Below are 17,087 nucleotides of genomic sequence, written 5' to 3'. Positions count from 1 at the left end.
CAGGCTTGCTTGGTTCTAAAAATAAACAGTATATTTTTATACAACAATTGGCCTAGAGTTCAGTTCTTGAGTGTGGGAATTAATTTGCTGAGTGGGTTCATCAAATGCTTAACAATGTCCTCTGATACTGCCTTACTGCTCGACCAAGCTACCACTATTAGAGAGTAAGGTTCTATCTAACTTTAAGCTCTGCCTACCCTGTGGGCTGCAGGCGATGTCGGGGAAACCTGGAGGGGTCAACCCACGGTGGACTCGGACTCTGGAATGCTGGGGGACCTCACTAGAACTGGTGGGTCACTCGAGCTCGGGCCGTAGGAGACTGGTGCAGTGGTGTTACCAGGCGTCGAGTTTCTTTGTCCTCAGCAGACTCCGAGTCTTGCTTTGGAGTTTCTTTTGAACAGCGCTGCTGTTCACAGGAGATCTGGTCTTTGTTGAAGGCAGTCATTCCTCCCAGGGGTTCTGGAGGTCGATGACTGCAGGACAAGGCGACTTTTGGCGCATGATCTCTGAAAACTGCAGACGGGCCGGTAGGGCTGGGGCCAAGTCCGTTCCCTGCAGTCTTCTCTGCTGGGCATCTTCTTTCATCCTCCTTCGTAGGTTGCGGGAATCTGTATTCTTGGTTCGGGGCTACCCCCTAAATACTGTATTTAGGGGGCGTTTTAGGGGTATTGAGGTCAGTAGCCAATTGTAAGACTGTGGCTCTGTATATACTGTTCCCAAATAGGTACAGTGTGCACAGAGTTCACAAAGGTTTGGCAGAGGCTAAAGTTAGATATAACCTTACTCTCCAAAGTGGTAGCTTGGTCGAGCAGTAAGGCAATATCAGAGGACAGTGTAAAGCATTTGTTGCACACACTCAGTCAGCAAATGGTCTCTCACACTCAATAACTGAACTCTAGGCCAATGGTTTTGTATAAAAATATACAGTTTTATTTTAGAACCAACAATTGGTATCAAAATATACTTTCTCAGAAGGGGATGCTTTAGACAAATACTTTCAATAGGCAAAAGACTTTTGGCTGCAATAGATAAGTTGTTGAAATAGGCAACACAATTTCAAACAATATAACATTGAGCTCAATGGGATTGTTTAGTTAAATGCAATTGATTACTTTTTGGATTACTTTACTTACCACAGGACTGGATCCTAGATTCAGTCCTGGGACGACATCTGTAAACAATTGAGTAAAAACGTTTTGGTTACAGTTGTGATTTTTAAGGAATATTATTGTATTTCAAAAGTTGACACTTCAAATTTCACATAGAATCACCAATGTTATCCTATGGGAGGAAATTCACTTAGCAGGTAAGTGGGGTTATTGTTACTTTTTCTAACTCAGTGTTGGGTCCTGGATCCAGCACTGGGGCATCTCCTGTAAACAGTTGAAAGAATGTGTTTTTGTTATACAGGTGATTTTTAACGAATATTTGTAAGTTTGCAAAATCGTCACTTTGAAAAATTTCTGGCAAAAACCAGGCAATGTTATCCTATGGAGGAAAATCAAGTTAAAGGTAAGTACGGTTGTAACTACTTTTCAAGGTCAGTGCTGGGCACCAAGATCCAGCACTGGGATCTCTCCTGATAACAGGTGAGTAAATTTGTTTTCGTAATTCGGCTGATTTGAGATGAATATTTTAAAGTTTCAAAACTCGACACTTAGAAGAATTTCCAAGTGAAACCAGTCAATGTTACCCTATGGAAGAAAAGTGAGTTATCGGCTTTTGGGTAAGTACTCGACTGGCAGAGTTAAGATTCTGGGTATAGACTCCGGGGTCTCCCAGTTTCAGGTAGGTACAGTTGTTACACCCTCAGCGGCACAGGGGCAGCCGGGTGCAGAGTGAGTGTGAGAAAGTGGCTCTGTATATACTGTTCCCAAATAGGTACAGTCCACAGTCCCCAGAGTTTTGGCAGAGGTTAAAGTTAGATATAACCTTAATATCTAAATTGGTAGCTTGGTCGAGCAGTAAGGCAGTATCGGAGGACAGTGTAAAGCATTTGTTGTACACACTGTCAGCAAATGGTCTCGCACACTCAAGAACTGAACTCTAGGCCAATCATGTAGGAGAGTAGGGTCTGCAATCCTATGATCACCCCAGATTTTTGCTTTTTGCTTCATTGGTTTACGACTTTCCCTGGCTGTGGGCCTGCTAATCAGACCCACAGCCTACCTGTTCTCTCTCTAAATTGACACACATGTACCTTAGGTGCATTTACAAATTGGAACTGGGCCACCTTATCAGCCCCTGTATCAGCATACCTTAGGTATCCAGGGCATAGGTGTACCCAGGGCCTACCAGGGGCTGCAGCATGTATTATGCCACCCCTGGCTGGCCACCCAAATCTGACACAACTGGCTGCACGACGGCTGGGGCAAGGTGGTGTAATCACCCTTTGCTTTAGATATAGTATTCCTATATCTAACCCTAAAATGGACACATGTATTCCTATCAGTCACTCCTCTGGCAGGCCTTATCAATCCTGAGGGCAGAGTGCTTGGAATTATGTGAGATGGTGCTCTGGCATGAGCTGAGCCCGTCTGCAGCTTGCGGAACCAAGTCCTAATAGCTGTTCCAGGATAACGCGTACCATATACTCTTAAGTGCACTATAATCCTCGCGGTTATTTGCTAACTTTGGTATTGCATTATCAAAACATGTCGAGTAAGGTGTCATACGAATTGGAATACTAACCCCTCGCCAATTCTGGCGACGGGGTTAGCATTCCACCCTTCTAGAGGGACACGACATGTATGTAACTGTGAACCCCGGTTAAAATTAACTCGAGCCTCACCATCACAAAATGGATGCCGCCACCACAGACACAAGTCTGACCTCCTGCTGCTGGGAGTCCTTCCAGCAAGGAGAGCTTGGACAAAGGGTTTCCTGTCAGGGGCGGTCCTAGCACCATCCCAGACAGGATTTTGTGTATCCCAGGTAGGCAGGGCTGAGAGGAAGGTGACTGCAAGTGGCACCCCGGTGCCCACTGTGCATAGGCCGGCTCAAACCAGTTCCAGGGGTACCCCAGCCCCTGAGCTGGGAAGAGACCGGACAAAGGAGAGGGGTGTAACCACCCCCCTCCTGGTCCCACCCATAGGCAGGACCTAGTCACAGGCCAGCCCCTTTTCTTAGAATAAAGGTAGGAGCGGGCCCCCTTCCCGAATTAGATCATTCTAAATCTTGAACTACTTTCCACGAAAGGAACTCTTGACTATTCTGAAGACTCTCCCTTGTGGCTAAGGAGTAGCCACCCTGCACCAGCAGGCACCACCTAAGCGCTTGCAGTTTGCTGTACGTCTGTCCTCCGGATCAAGACTGACCAAGCTCGACGAGACCCGGATTCCCTGCCACCTCTGACCTCTACCTGCATCATCAGCCCAGCTGAGATTCGTGGGTGTGACGAGACCTGCGGGACCGGCCATCTTCTGAAACTGCACGACGCTTATCCAGCACGACCGCCGAGGGATCCTCGAGTGAGTGCTTTTTGGGGTTTGAGAAGCCCTAACCCTGAGCAGCCCCAGCACCGAAGTCCAGCCCTCCCCCCCAGCATCCACGAGAACTCCGTGGGGGCCCTTCTGCTCTTTGCTGCTCACCGCGTTGTCCGGTCACTTACCGTTGGCTAGTGGCCCTCCTTACGACGCACCACAACGTTTTCCCCGCTGGTCTGGTTGCTCCAGACTGGCCCTTGCTCCCCTCCAACAGAGGAGCACCCCGGACCCTCCTGGTCCACTCCAGACGCCATCTTGACTCCACCGCGTGGGCTTGCCTTTGCCAAGGCTTGTTGCTCCAATCCTGGACCCAGCATCGCCGACAGCAGACACCTTCGTGGGACAGCTCGCCCCGCCAGCCTGGTCGCCGACAACGCCTCCTGGTCCGAGGGACAGCAGAGTCCAGCGTCGCCCACTCACCTGGCCGAGGTGACTTCCTCCGGTGCCATCCCGGTGCCCACACAATCACTGGCTAGTGATTAAGAACTGAGTCCCCTCTGCTTTCAGGTCATCTCCAGCATCGATCCAGGCTTGGATCCCTCCGAATATCTTCACTGGTCACCTGCCAGCAACTACTTCTTTCAGGCTCCAGAGACTTCAACGAGGATTCCCGACGTCTTTTGAACCCTATGCAGCCGCAGCCCCTGGGCTAAGTAACCCGAGCCTTTCGGTGCTCCAACGTAGGTTCACTATCGAAGTGTCCAGATCCTTTTTCGTTTTCAGTCTAGCTGGTCGGATTCGTCCGAAAACAGTAACTTTAGAAACGCTAGCATCCATAGACTTCTTCCCGCATCCCGCGTGAGAGTGCACACTCTGCACCCGATCTCCCTAGGCCTCCTGCTCCTAACCTTAGAGTTCAGTAGTGTAGTCCTAGCGATCCTGAAGCCTCTGGATCTGGTTACTCACCTGCTAGCATTTCGCATTCCACTTTTAGTGTATATGGTTTTTCGTGCCCCTCGGGCATTTGTGTAAATTGTGCAACTTGAAGTATTTCCTTAAGAGTTTTGTATTGTGCTTAGCTCCCTGACTCATAAAGAGCCAGGGTAGTCTTGTTATAAATAAATATCCTTTATACCTTATTGGGAGTATTTGGCGCCTGGCAAACTCTGCCCCCACGCTGCGGCTTTCGGTGGTCCCTGCTGGGGCTGCTAGGGGCAATGTTACTGAGTGATGTTTGTGGTTTAGAGGGGTGGGGGGTGGGAGTGGGGTCCTGTCTGGCCAGGTTGGGGGAGGTCGGCTGTGGGTGGGGGGGAGTGCAGTTGGGGGGGGGAGTTCTTGAAATGTGGGGTGGAGGGGTACACGACGCGCTGCGAGACCTGTGTTTTGATGTGTTTCCGGCATATTGGGGGTGGAGGACTGAGACTCGCCTAGTCAATGGCCACCGGAGTAGAATCCCCCCTGTGAGCACGGATGCAGTGTGGATGTTGCGATGGTTGCCCCTGGAGTGGTGAATGGTGAAAGTGATGCTGGCACTCTCAGAGCGCTTACCTGGAATGTCAGAGGGCTGAATGACTTCCGTAAGCTCCGGAAAGTGCTCAACTATTTTCGCAGGCACCGCATTGACCTAGCTCTAATACAGGAAACGCACCTTCCCCTTGGGAGCAAAATGCTTTCGGCACGAGGCCTGGCGGGCAACAGTGTGGCGGCCGGCTTCACAACGCACTCCCGGGGGGTGGTCACTTGGGTAAACCCGACCTCCAAATTGAAGCTGACGGTGCTGGAGGCTGACCCTCACGGGCGGTATTTACTCGCTAGGTGTACAGGGCAGGGTCATGACCTGGTGGTGGTTAACGTGTATGGTCCCAATTTCGACGATCCAGAGTTTTACGGCATGCTGGCTGCTCTTTGTAGGCAATACGCCCCTGCCAGAATGGTGTGGGGGAGTGACCTCAATTTTATATTCGACCCGTCGGTAGACCGCTCATCGGGGACGGTGCGGCGCCCAGCAGCTGCGGCCATGCATATGCAGGCAGAGATGACTAGGCTAGATCTGGTTGATGCCTGGAGGCATGGTCACTCGGGGAGGGGAGGCTTCACGCACTATTCGGCGCACCACGACGTGCACACTAGAATTGACTACTGGTTGGTGTCGCGTTCCCTGCTGGCGGCGCTTAAGGGGTGCATAGTGCTCCCCCGTACGCTATCGGATCACTCTCCACTTCTCCTAACTCTTGACTCCCCGATTAGGAGGATACCTCCGTTCACCTGGCGCCTGCCGCCCTATTCGTTGTTGGACGAGGTTTTCAGAGGGGAGCTGGCGGAAGACATAGAAGCGTTCTTCGATAAGAACCTGGGCTCAGTGCAGAGCTTCCACACACTTTGGGATTCGTTCAAGGCTTACATTCGCGGCATGGCTATGGCCAAACACTCTAGTGTCCTTAAGTGCATCCGACTACGAATGCGGTCCATTGAGACGCAGCTTACGCAGCTTGAACAGCAACGGCTGCGCTCTCCGGCAGCCGGGGTCGAGACTAGGATCAGTGAATTGGTCACGGAATACAACAGCGAAGCAGACAGAGAGGTGAAGCACATGGGCAAGTATGCAACCGCCCGTACTTACGGGGAGGGTGAGCGTCCGGGCTCGTTGCTGGCGAAACTGCTGCGTAATAGCAGACGGCCCCTGGTCGTGGAGGAGCTCGTCACCCCCGCGGGCACAGTCCTCACAGACCAAGAGGAGATTGTGGCTGAATTCAGGGAGTTCTATGCCGACCTCTATTCCTCTAAGTCGTCCCAGATGGAGGAGGAAATAGATGATTACCTCAGCTACATCAAAATGCCCTTCTTGTCGAACTCACAGAGGGAGTTTCTGATGCTGCCCATACAACATGACGAGATCCGGGAGGCTATGGGGGGCATGCGGTCGAGCAGTGCCCCAGGCGCTGATGGGTTGACGGTGGCCTTCTACAAAGCATTCCTAGACTTGCTTCTGCCGCACCTGATCACGCTTTTTGATGAGATAGGCCAGGAGGGGTGCATGCCGGACACTATGAGAGAGGCACTACTTGTCACGGTTCTGAAACCCGGGAGGCCCCCAAACGTCTGCGGGTCCTACCGACCCCTTTCGTTGCTCAATGTGGACGCCAAGCTGTATGCTAAGGTCCTGGCCACGCGCCTGGCTCTGCTGGTGCCGGAGCTCGTGGCCCCGGAGCAAGCGGGCTTTATCCCATCGAGGAACCTCACATATAACATTCGTACGGTACTGGGAGCCATGCAACATGTGCGCCCGGATTGCAAGGCTCTAGCGCTTTTCCTAGACATGGAGAAAGCATTCGACTCTGTCGAGTGGCCATTCATGGTGCGTGTCCTCCGTAAGGTTGGGCTGGGTGAGCCCTTCCTGCAGATGTTGGGAGCTTTGTACCAGCGCCCCACTGCTAGGCTGCGTATCGGGGACCGAGTCACGGACGCTTTTGACATCGGCAGGGGCACTCGGCAGGGCTGCCCCCTTTCCCCGCTCCTATATGCCCTGGCGGCGGAGCCTTTGGCCTGCGCTATCCGAGAATATCATAGATATGAGGGCATCTGCTTCCCCACCTATAAGATTGGCATCTCAATATATGCTGATGACACCCTCCTGTATGTCAGGGACCCGGAGGTGAATCTTCCCTCCATTCTCAGGGAGGTGGTCAGGTTCGGGGCGCTGTCTGGCCTTAAGGTTAACTGGAGTAAGTCGTTGGCGTTCCCTCTGTCGCCGGTGACGCTGCCGTTCCCCATGGAGTACCCCCTGCAGTGGACAACAGACTCGATACGGTACCTGGGGATTCAGCTGCACAGAGACCCGGAGGTGCTCCTTCGGGAAAACTATGGAGTGGCATACAGCAAGTTAGTAGAGGACGTGGAGTCCTGGAATAGGCTCCCCCTGACATTGCTGGGCAGAATAGCAATCATGAAAATGGTAGTCCTGCCGAGATTCCTGTTCCTGTTCAATAATATCCCGATTGTGCTATCCAAGGCATTCTTCAAGCAGCTAAAACAAACGCTTATTGCCCTTGCCTGGGGTGGCAAGCAGCCTAGAGTGCGATGGGAAGTGTTGACACTACCGTACGAGCTGGGGGGACTGGGGGCGCCGGACTTGGAACGGTACTACCGAGTCGCGCAGGCGGCGCATCTACATACGTGGATTCATGCTGACCCGGGGATCCCTCACGTGATCCTTGAGAAATTGTTCGCGGACCCGCTGCCCTTGCCGGCGATTGCCTTTCAGCAGGTGGATCATAGGGTGGGCAGCCTGGACTCCCTTAAGGACACGACTCACGCTTGGCGGGAGTTGGCGACAGCCCGGGGCAGCGAGATCTTGTACTCTCCGTTGTTGCCGGTGGAGTGGGCGGTGTTGCTCCCCCCGCTGCGAGAAAAGGGTGTGATACGGGCGCTGAGCAAGTTGGACATTTCGCGGATGGAGGATCTGTTCGTTAACGGGGTGGCCAAGACGTGGGATCAGCTTGGATCGGCGCCGCCGATTCCCACGCCACTACAGCGATTTCAGTTCCACAGAGTGCGAGCTGCGCTCTCGGTCATTCTGGGGCCGGGGATGGCGGAACCCCCGGAGGTTCTGGAACTCACCTATGTAATAAAGACCGCGGTGTCTGCCAAGCTGGTCACTACTCTCAAACGACTGGGGGATCAGCATATACTGCACCGGTGCGGCGCGGCGAGACTCGCATGGCAAACGGACCTCAGCATGGAGATCACAGATGATATGTGGAGGTACTGCTGCGCCAGCACCAAGACGGTCTCATTAAATGGCCGGCACCGATTGGTGCATTTTAAGTTCTTGCAGCGCGTATATTACACTCCGCAGAGATTGCATAGGTATGGGCTGCGTCAGTCTGTGGAGTGTGAGCGCTGCCACTACCCGGAGGCAGATTTCATGCATATGGCCTGGCGCTGCCCGGGTGTCGCCAGGTTCTGGGCAGAGGTTTTCCGGGAGCTCAGTAAGATACTGGAAGTGGAGATTCCCCCTAGCCCCGCTTTGGCGTTGCTGGGGTACTCTCGACCCCTCAAGCCGGCACTGCGTCGACTAGCGGACATTGCACTGTTAATAGCCAGGAGAGTGGTGGCGATTTGCTGGATGAGAGGGCCTCTGCCCACCAAAAAGCGATGGGCCAGCGACATGCTGTATTGTAGTATGCAAGCAGAGATATACAGCGAATTGCTTCCGCCTAAAAGCCGCCCCAAGAATTTTTGGGGGCTGTATAGCGCGTCGTTGAAGCCAGGGGACCCTGAGGTGGATAGTCAGGGGGGGACACAGAATGTAGAGCCCAGTGGGGGCGTGACAGCGGGGGGAGACGCTGACCTCGGTCGTGAAGCCGGGGAGGGGCGCCTGGGAGGCACGTAGTAGTACAGAATGGTAGAGAGCGCTGCCTGCGGAGAGTGCGGATAGCCGAGTTCCTAGATCGACTGGGTCGGGTTCCCGACTGGACCATATTAGGGGTGAATGCGTTGTCAGGATGATTGTAGACCGACTAAGGGTGGGCACTTTGTCTATGCGCGCTGGGATGGCGGGACGACAGAAGCGTGCGAGCATTTCAGAGACACGGGGGTTCGGCGGTGCGTGTGTGGTGAGTGGGGTTGGTGGGGGGGGTTAGTGTAACGGTTGGAGCTTTCAGGGGCTACGCTAGAGATGTGGGTTGTGGTGGGCGCGTGGGTGCCTACGAATACCGCGGCCACACTATCGTAGAGCGGGGAGTCTGCCACAGATCCGGCTGTAGCCGAGACACTGCTTGGGTGCTATTAATTTATTGACGATGGGAACGCCGCCGGTCCTCCGGGATGTCGGCTAAATGGCTGTGTAAGTGTGACCTCTACTACCAGCACGAGGACTTCCCCCACCCTCTGCGTTGCAGTACGCCCGAAGGGCGATTGTTCCTGTATTGCTCTTGTGTGTTAATAAAGGTTTTTTGAAATAAAAAAATAAAATAAAAAAAATATCCTTTATTTTCATAACAACTTGTGTGGTGTCCTTTCACTTGGTGTTCAAGGGGTAAATGTGATGGTAAAACAGCTGGCTTAACACGCCCTCTAGAGTTTAGCTTAAAGACTGCTCTTGTCCATGCTACTAGGATAGCTGGTCTATAAGGTTGACTTACAACCAATCATCAATAAGGGTCGTTTGGTATGATACACAGTGATCACTAGAATAGTGAGCACTATATATCAGGCCAACTTCTCACATTGGTGAGCAGCGGTTGGGATTTGAGCTTGCTGTGTTTTACCACCCACGTATCCTAAGAACATCAGTTGAAAGATCACATAAGTACCCAGGTACATATAACTTAACTTAGAATACTCTGAGTTCTACTGAACTAGCTGTTGTAGTGTAACAGGGCTTAGTACACCCTGACTACAACTCTTAGCAAGGGATCAGTAGGTAAACCCATAGTGTAGGTAGGTGCATCACTTACACCTCACTAGAAAGCATGTCTGACCGCGGAGAGTCTTCAGAGACTCCCCTAGTGGTCATTGACCCTCCACAGGTCGTGTCAAGATATGCAGCTCTTAGCTTCCAGGAGATGAGACAACTGTGTACCTCCAGGAAGCTAAAACAGGGTTCTAACCCTACCATCCCATTTCTGATAGGTCTCTTAGAGACTTATGATGCAAAAAGGGCTTCTAACACAGGCCCCTCTAATCCGGATGGGAACATGCCCCCCTTAGAGGGAACCCTTGGTGACCCTGACCTTGGCCTCCGTGGCGAGGAGGAAGAGGAAGAGGAGTTATCAGGGGACGAGGCAGACAAAGGTCCAGTAGTAGTCAGTAGGCTCACAAGGACCAACTTAAGCAGGCATGAGAATGGAACTGGGGGAGCCCCAGGCCCACTCTCAGGCAGGCTTAACATTGGGAATGGACGAGTTAGGTCTCTCTCCAGAGGCTCTAACAGATCTGTTCGAACCCATGTCTCTCAGGCATCTTCTCGGGGAGGAATGACATCCCCTCAGAGAAGAGAGCATGAAGCTAAGATGAGGGAAGTCAATCTGAGGATTGAGAGGGAAGAACTTGCCCTTGCCAAAGAAAGACTTGCCTTTGCCAGAGAGCAGAAATTGAGTGGGGCAGACCCCACTGGTGGCAGCATTATCATTAGAGAGAAAGACAGGAGTTTAGACACTAGACACCTGAGTAAAATAGTGCCCCCCTTTAAACAAGGGGATGACATCCACAAATGGATGACTGCTTTGGAGAGGGCCTGCACTGTCCAGTGCGTCCCCCCAAGTCAGTGGGCAGCTATACTGTGGCTCTCCTTTGAAGGTAAAGGTAGAGACAAGCTCCTCACTACTAGAGCTGAAGATGCTAACAACTACCAAGTCCTGAAGAATACACTGATTGATGGGTTTGGCTTAACAACTGAGCAGTACAGGTTGCTGTTCAGAGACACCCAGAAAATTCAGTCTTAGGATTGGGCTGACTTTGTCGATTGTGCCACTAAGGCTTTGGAAGGCTGGTTGCTGGGTAGCAAGGTTACTGATTACACAGGATTGTATAATCTTATCATGAGAGAACAGATTTTAAACAACTGTCAGAACCAATTGTTGCATCAGCACCTTGTTGACTCAGATCTGACCTCTCCCCAAGAATTGGGAAAGAAGGCAGACAGATGGGTCAGAACAAGGGTCAAGCAGAACCAGACTCAGAACCAGGGTGGTCAGAAGAAAGCAGAACCAAAGGGTAGTAACAAGAGTGAACAAAATGACCAGAAGTCTTCGACAGGTCCCCAACAAACCAAAGAGGGTGGGGGTCAGGCTTCACATCAGAAAAAGAAGACTCAAGAAGGCCAGTCAAAAAGGTGGTGCCAATACTGTAAAAGTAAGACTCACTGGTTTAGTGAGTGCACCAAGAAAGGAGGGCAAACTCCTGCCACTGCAGCCCCTAAGGCACCTGCACCCCCTAGTACAGTCAGCAGTGGTAGTGCACCTCCCAAGGGAATAGTTGGGTTAACCTTGGGAACTGAGGGGTATGACAACTTAGTTGGCACACTCACTCAGGCTGTCCTTGTCTGTACAGGGGATGTGGATATACCCCCTGATGCCAGTCCCAATACTTTGGGCAAATACAGGCAGACACCTTTAATTAATGGAAAAGTGGCTCAGGCCTACAGGGACACTTGTGCCAGTGTCACGATGGTGACACCTAACTTTGTGGACCCTGGACAGATCATGCTAGGTACAGATTACCTGGTGACCAATGCCAGCAATGTCACTACCCATCATAGTATGGCAATTGTTGATTTCTCCTGGGGAGGGGTCAATGGCCAAAAGAAAGTTGTGGTTAGCTCAGACCTCCCAGTAGAATGTCTGTTGGGCAATGATTTGGAAACATCACTATGGTCAGAAGTGGAGCAGAGGACTCACATGGAAATGTTGGGCTTGCCAGCACATGTCCTTGCTGTGACTAGGTCACAGGCCAAAAGATGCCCCACTGAACAGGTGCTGGATCCTGGAATAATGGACCAGACACCTTCCAAGAGAGGGAGCAGTAAGGGTAAGGCATCGCCTTCCCTCTTGCCCCAGGTTGTGGATCAAGTCTCTGAGGAGGCTGACCTTAAGGAACTGAGGGAAACTGAGCCTAAAGAGCTTGAACCTGATCAGGTTGAGTTTCTGGGCTCAGGGGGACCCTCCAGGGAAGACCTGGGGAAGGCACAGTTAGACTGCCCCTCACTTGAACCCCTCAGACAGCAGGCTGCTGCTGAGGCTGCAGGGAACGCCACAGGTGCCCACAGGGTATACTGGGATGATGGACTCCTGTACTCTGAATCAAGAGACCCCAAGCCTGGTGCAACCAGGAGGCTGGTCATTCCCTTGTCTCAGAGGGGTCTCCTTCTTACCTTGGCCCATGAGATTCCCCTTGCAGGATACTTAGGCCAGAATAAAACGTGGGACAGACTTGTCACACACTTTCACTGGCCTCACATGAATGAAGATACCAAGGAGTTTTGTCGCTCCTGTGTCACTTGCCAAGCCAGTGGTAAGTCAGGTGGTACAACAAAGGCCCCCCTTATACCACTACCTGTGGTGGGGGTGCCCTTTGAAAGAGTGGGGATTGACATTGTTGGTCCAATGGAACCCCAGACAGCATCAGGGCACAAGTTTATACTGGTGGTGGTGGACCATGCCACCAGGTATCCTGAAGCTATTCCCCTTAGGACCACTACAGCACCTGTTGTGGCAAGAGCCCTTGTTGGAGTGTTCTCCAGAGTGGGCTTCCCTAAGGAGGTTGTCTCTGACAGAGGTGCCAACTTCATGTCAGGATATCTGACTGCAATGTGGAAGGAATGTGGTGTCAACTACAAGTTCACCACACCCTATCACCCACAGTGCAATGGGCTTGTTGAGAGATTCAACAGGACCCTCAAAGGGATGATTCATGGACTACCTGAAAAGCTCAGGCGTAGATGGGATGTCCTGATACCCTGCCTCTTGTTTGCTTACAGAGAGGTCCCCCAGAAGGGGGTTGGCTACAGCCCTTTTGAGCTTCTGTTTGGGCATCCTGTAAGAGGACCCCTTTGTTTGGTAAAGGAAGGATGGGAGAGGCCTCTCAAAAAGCCTGCATCAAACATTGTGGACTATGTACTTGGTCTCCGCTCCAGGATGGCTGAGTACATGGAAAAGGCGTCTAAAAACCTTGAGGCAAGCCAAGAATTAAAAAAAGCTTGGCATGACCAAAAGGCTGTCCTGACTGTGTACAAGCCTGGACAGAAGGTGTGGGTGCTGGAGCCAGTGGCCCCAGCAGCACTCAAAGACAAATGGTCTGGGCCCCACACAATCATTGAGCAAAAGGGAGAGGTCACCTACCTGGTGGACCTTGGAACTCCCAGAAGCCCCCTCAGGGTGCTCCATGTGAACAGGCTCAAGGCATATGTCGACAGGAAGGACATGGGCTTGCTCATGGCCACAGATGAGGGACAGGAGGAGGAGAGTGACCCTCTCCCGGACCTGCTCACTCAGAACCCTGATGATGGGTCAGTAGATGGTGTTGTCTTTTGTGGCAGCCTCTCTGAACATCAGCAAAAGGATTGCAAACAAGTTCTTCAATCCTTTGGACATATGTTCTCTCTGACACCCAGTCAAACCAATTGCTGTACCCATGAGGTTGACACTGGAGACAGTCTGCCAGTCAAGAGTAAAATCTACAGACAGCCTGATCATGTCAGAGACTGCATCAAGACAGAAAAGCAGAAAATGTTGGAGCTGGGAGTCATTGAGCCCTCAGATAGCCCTTGGGCTAGTCCGGTAGTTCTAGTGCCAAAGCCTCACACCCAGGGTGGTAAGAAAGAGATGAGGTTTTGCATAGACTACAGAGGCCTCAATGCAGTCACTAAGACTGATGCCCACCCAATACCAAGGGCAGATGAACTTATAGATAGATTGGCTTCCGCCGACTACTTAAGTACATTTGACCTGACAGCTGGGTATTGGCAAATCAGGTTAGCTGAGGAGGCCAAGCCCAAAACAGCATTTTCTACTCCTGGTGGGCATTATCAGTTTGTGGTAATGCCCTTTGGTTTGAAAAATGCACCTGCCACCTTCCAAAGGCTGGTGAATCAAGTTCTCACTGGGTTGGATGACTTCTGTGCAGCATATCTTGATGATATAGCTGTCTTTAGCTCCATCTGGGAGGATCACCTGGTCCACCTGAGGAAAGTGTTAGAGGCACTGCAGAAGGCAGGTCTCACTATCAAGGCCACTAAGTGCCAGATAGGGCAGACGCAGGTTGTATACCTGGGCCACCTTGTAGGTGGAGGCCAGGTTCAGCCATTGGAGAGCAAGATACAGGCCATCAAGGACTGGGCTCCTCCAACCACCCAGACTCAGGTTCGAGCTTTCTTGGGCCTGACTGGATATTACAGGAAATTTGTCTGAAATTATGGATCCATTGTGACTCCACTTAACGACCTGACAAGTAAAAAAATGCCAAAGAAAGTTCAGTGGACAGCAAGCTGTCAAAAGGCATTCGATGACCTGAAGCAGGCCATGTGCACAGCACCTATCCTAAAGAGTCCAGACTACTCCAAAACATTCATTGTCCAAACAGATGCTTCTGAGTTGGGTGTGGGAGCTGTTCTATCTCAGCTGAATTTTGATGGTCATGACCAGCCCATTGCTTTTATTAGCAGGAGGCTGACCCCCAGAGAGAAGAATTGGTCAGCTATTGAGAGGGAGGCCTTTGCTGTGGTTTGGGCCCTGAAGAAGTTGAGGCCATACTTGTTTGGCACTCACTTCAAGATTCAGACCGACCATACGCCCCTCTTGTGGCTAAATCAGATGAAGGGTGAAAACCCCAAACTACTTAGGTGGTCCATTTCCCTACAGGGGATGGATTTTACAGTGGAGCATAGACCTGGCACTGATCATGGCAATGCAGATGGGCTCTCCAGGTATTTCCACTTAGAGCAAGAAGACTCACCTGGTCAAGGTTAGCTTATTGTCCCAAAGTTTGGGGGGGGGTCATGTAGGAGAGTAGGGTCTGCAATCCTATGATCACCCCAGATTTTTGCTTTTTGCTTCATTGGTTTACGACTTTCCCTGGCTGTGGGCCTGCTAATCAGACCCCCAGCCTACCTGTTCTCTCTCTAAATTGACACACATGTACCTTAGGTGCATTTACTAATTGGAACTGGGCCACCTTATCAGCCCCTGTATCAGCATACCTTAGGTATCCAGGGCATAGGTGTACCCAGGGCCTACCAGGGGCTGCAGCATGTATTATGCCACCCCTGGCTGGCCACCCAAATCAGACACAACTGGCTGCACGACGGCTGGGGCAAGGTGGTGTAATCACCCTTTGCTTTAGATATAGTATTCCTATATCTAACCCTAAAATGGACACATGTATTCCTATCAGTCACTCCTCTGGCAGGCCTTATCAATCCTGAAGGCAGAGTGCTTGGAATTATGTGAGATGGTGCTCTGGCATGAGCTGAGCCCGTCTGCAGCTTGCGGAACCAAGTTCTAATAGCTGTTCCAGAATAACGCGTACCATATACTCTTAAGTGCACTATAATCTTCGTGGTTATTTGCTAACTTTGGTATCGCATTATCAAAACATGTCGAGTAAGGTGTCATACGAATTGGAATACTAACCCCTCGCCAATTCTGGCGACGGGGTTAGCATTCCACCCTTCTAGAGGGACACGACATGTATGTAACTGTGAACCCCGGTTAAAATTAACTCGAGCCTCAGCATCACAAAATGGATGCCGCCACCACAGACACAAGTCTGACCTCCTGCTGCTGGGAGTCCTTCCAGCAAGGAGAGCTTGGACAAAGGGTTTCCTGTCAGGGGCGGTGCTAGCACCATCCCAGACAGGATTTTGTGTATCCCAGGTAGGCAGGGCTGAGAGGAAGGTGACTGCAAGTGGCACCCCGGTGCCCACTGTGCATAGGCCGGCTCAAACCAGTTCCAGGGGCACCCCAGCCCCTGAGCTGGGAAGAGACCGGACAAAGGAGAGGGGTGTAACCACCCCCCTCCTGGTCCCACCCATAGGCAGGACCTAGTCACAGGCCAGCCCCTTTTCTTAGAATAAAGGTAGGAGCGGGCCCCCTTCCCAAATTAGATCATTCTAAATCTTGAACTACTTTCCACGAAAGGAACTCTTGACTATTCTGAAGACTCTCCCTTGTGGCTAAGGAGTAGCCACCCTGCACCAGCAGGCACCACCTAAGCGCTTGCGGTTTGCTGTACGTCTGTCCTCCGGATCAAGACTGACCAAGCTCGACGAGACCCGGATTCCCTGCCACCTCTGACCTCTACCTGCATCATCAGCCCAGCTGAGATTCGTGGGTGTGAAGAGACCTGCGGGACCGGCCATCTTCTGAAACTGCACGACGCTTATCCAGCACGACCGCCGAGGGATCCTCGAGTGAGTGCTTTTTGGGGTTTGAGAAGCCCTAATCCTGAGCATCCCCAGCACCGAAGTCCAGCCCCCCCCTAGCATCCACGAGAACTCCGTGGGGGCCCTTCTGCTCTTTGCTGCTCACCGCGTTGTCCGGTCACTTGCCGTTGGCTAGTGGCACTCCTTACGACGCACCATGACGTTTTCCCCGCTGGTCTGGTTGCTCCAGACTGGCCCTTGCTCCCCTCCAACAGAGGAGCACCCCGGACCCTCCTGGTCCACTCCAGACGCCATCTTGACTCCACCGCGTGGGCTTGCCTTTGCCAAGGCTTGTTGCTCCAATCCTGGACCCAGCATCGACGACAGCAGACACCTTCGTGGGACAGCTCGCCCCGCCAGCCTGGTCGCCGACAACGCCTCCTGGTCCGAGGGACAGCAGAGTCCAGCGTCGCCCACTCACCTGGCCGAGGTGACTTCCTCCGGTGCCATCCCGGTGCCCACACAATCACTGGCTAGTGATTAAGAACTGAGTCCCCTCTGCTTTCAGGTCATCTCCAGCATCGATCCAGGCTTGGATCCCTCCGAATATCTTCACTGGCCACCTGCCAGCAACTACTTCTTTCAGGCTCCAGAGACTTCAACGAGGATTCCCGACGTCCTTTGAACCCTATGCAGCCGCAGCCCCTGGGCTAGGTAACCCGAGCATTTCGGTGCTCCAACGTAGGTTCACTATCGAAGTGTCCAGATCCTTTTTCGTTTTCAGTCTAGCTGGTCGGATTCGT

General features: G+C 52.1%; 2 protein-coding genes across 7 annotated transcripts in view; both read left to right on the top strand.

Annotated features, from left to right (window-relative positions):
- Window positions 1-17,087, top strand: part of LOC146786089 (eukaryotic translation initiation factor 4 gamma 1-like) — a 582,378-nt gene that overhangs the window by 93,111 nt on the left and 472,180 nt on the right. The window lies entirely within an intron of this gene.
- LOC146786090 (uncharacterized) overlaps window positions 1-17,087 on the top strand; it is a 68,082-nt gene that overhangs the window by 45,521 nt on the left and 5,474 nt on the right. The window lies entirely within an intron of this gene.

Source organism: Triturus cristatus, chromosome 11 (genome assembly GCF_964204655.1).
Source record: "Triturus cristatus chromosome 11, aTriCri1.1, whole genome shotgun sequence".
Lineage (NCBI taxonomy): Eukaryota > Metazoa > Chordata > Amphibia > Caudata > Salamandridae > Triturus > Triturus cristatus.
Note: the sequence above shows the minus strand (reverse complement) of the source record. Positions and strands in the feature narration are given on the sequence as shown.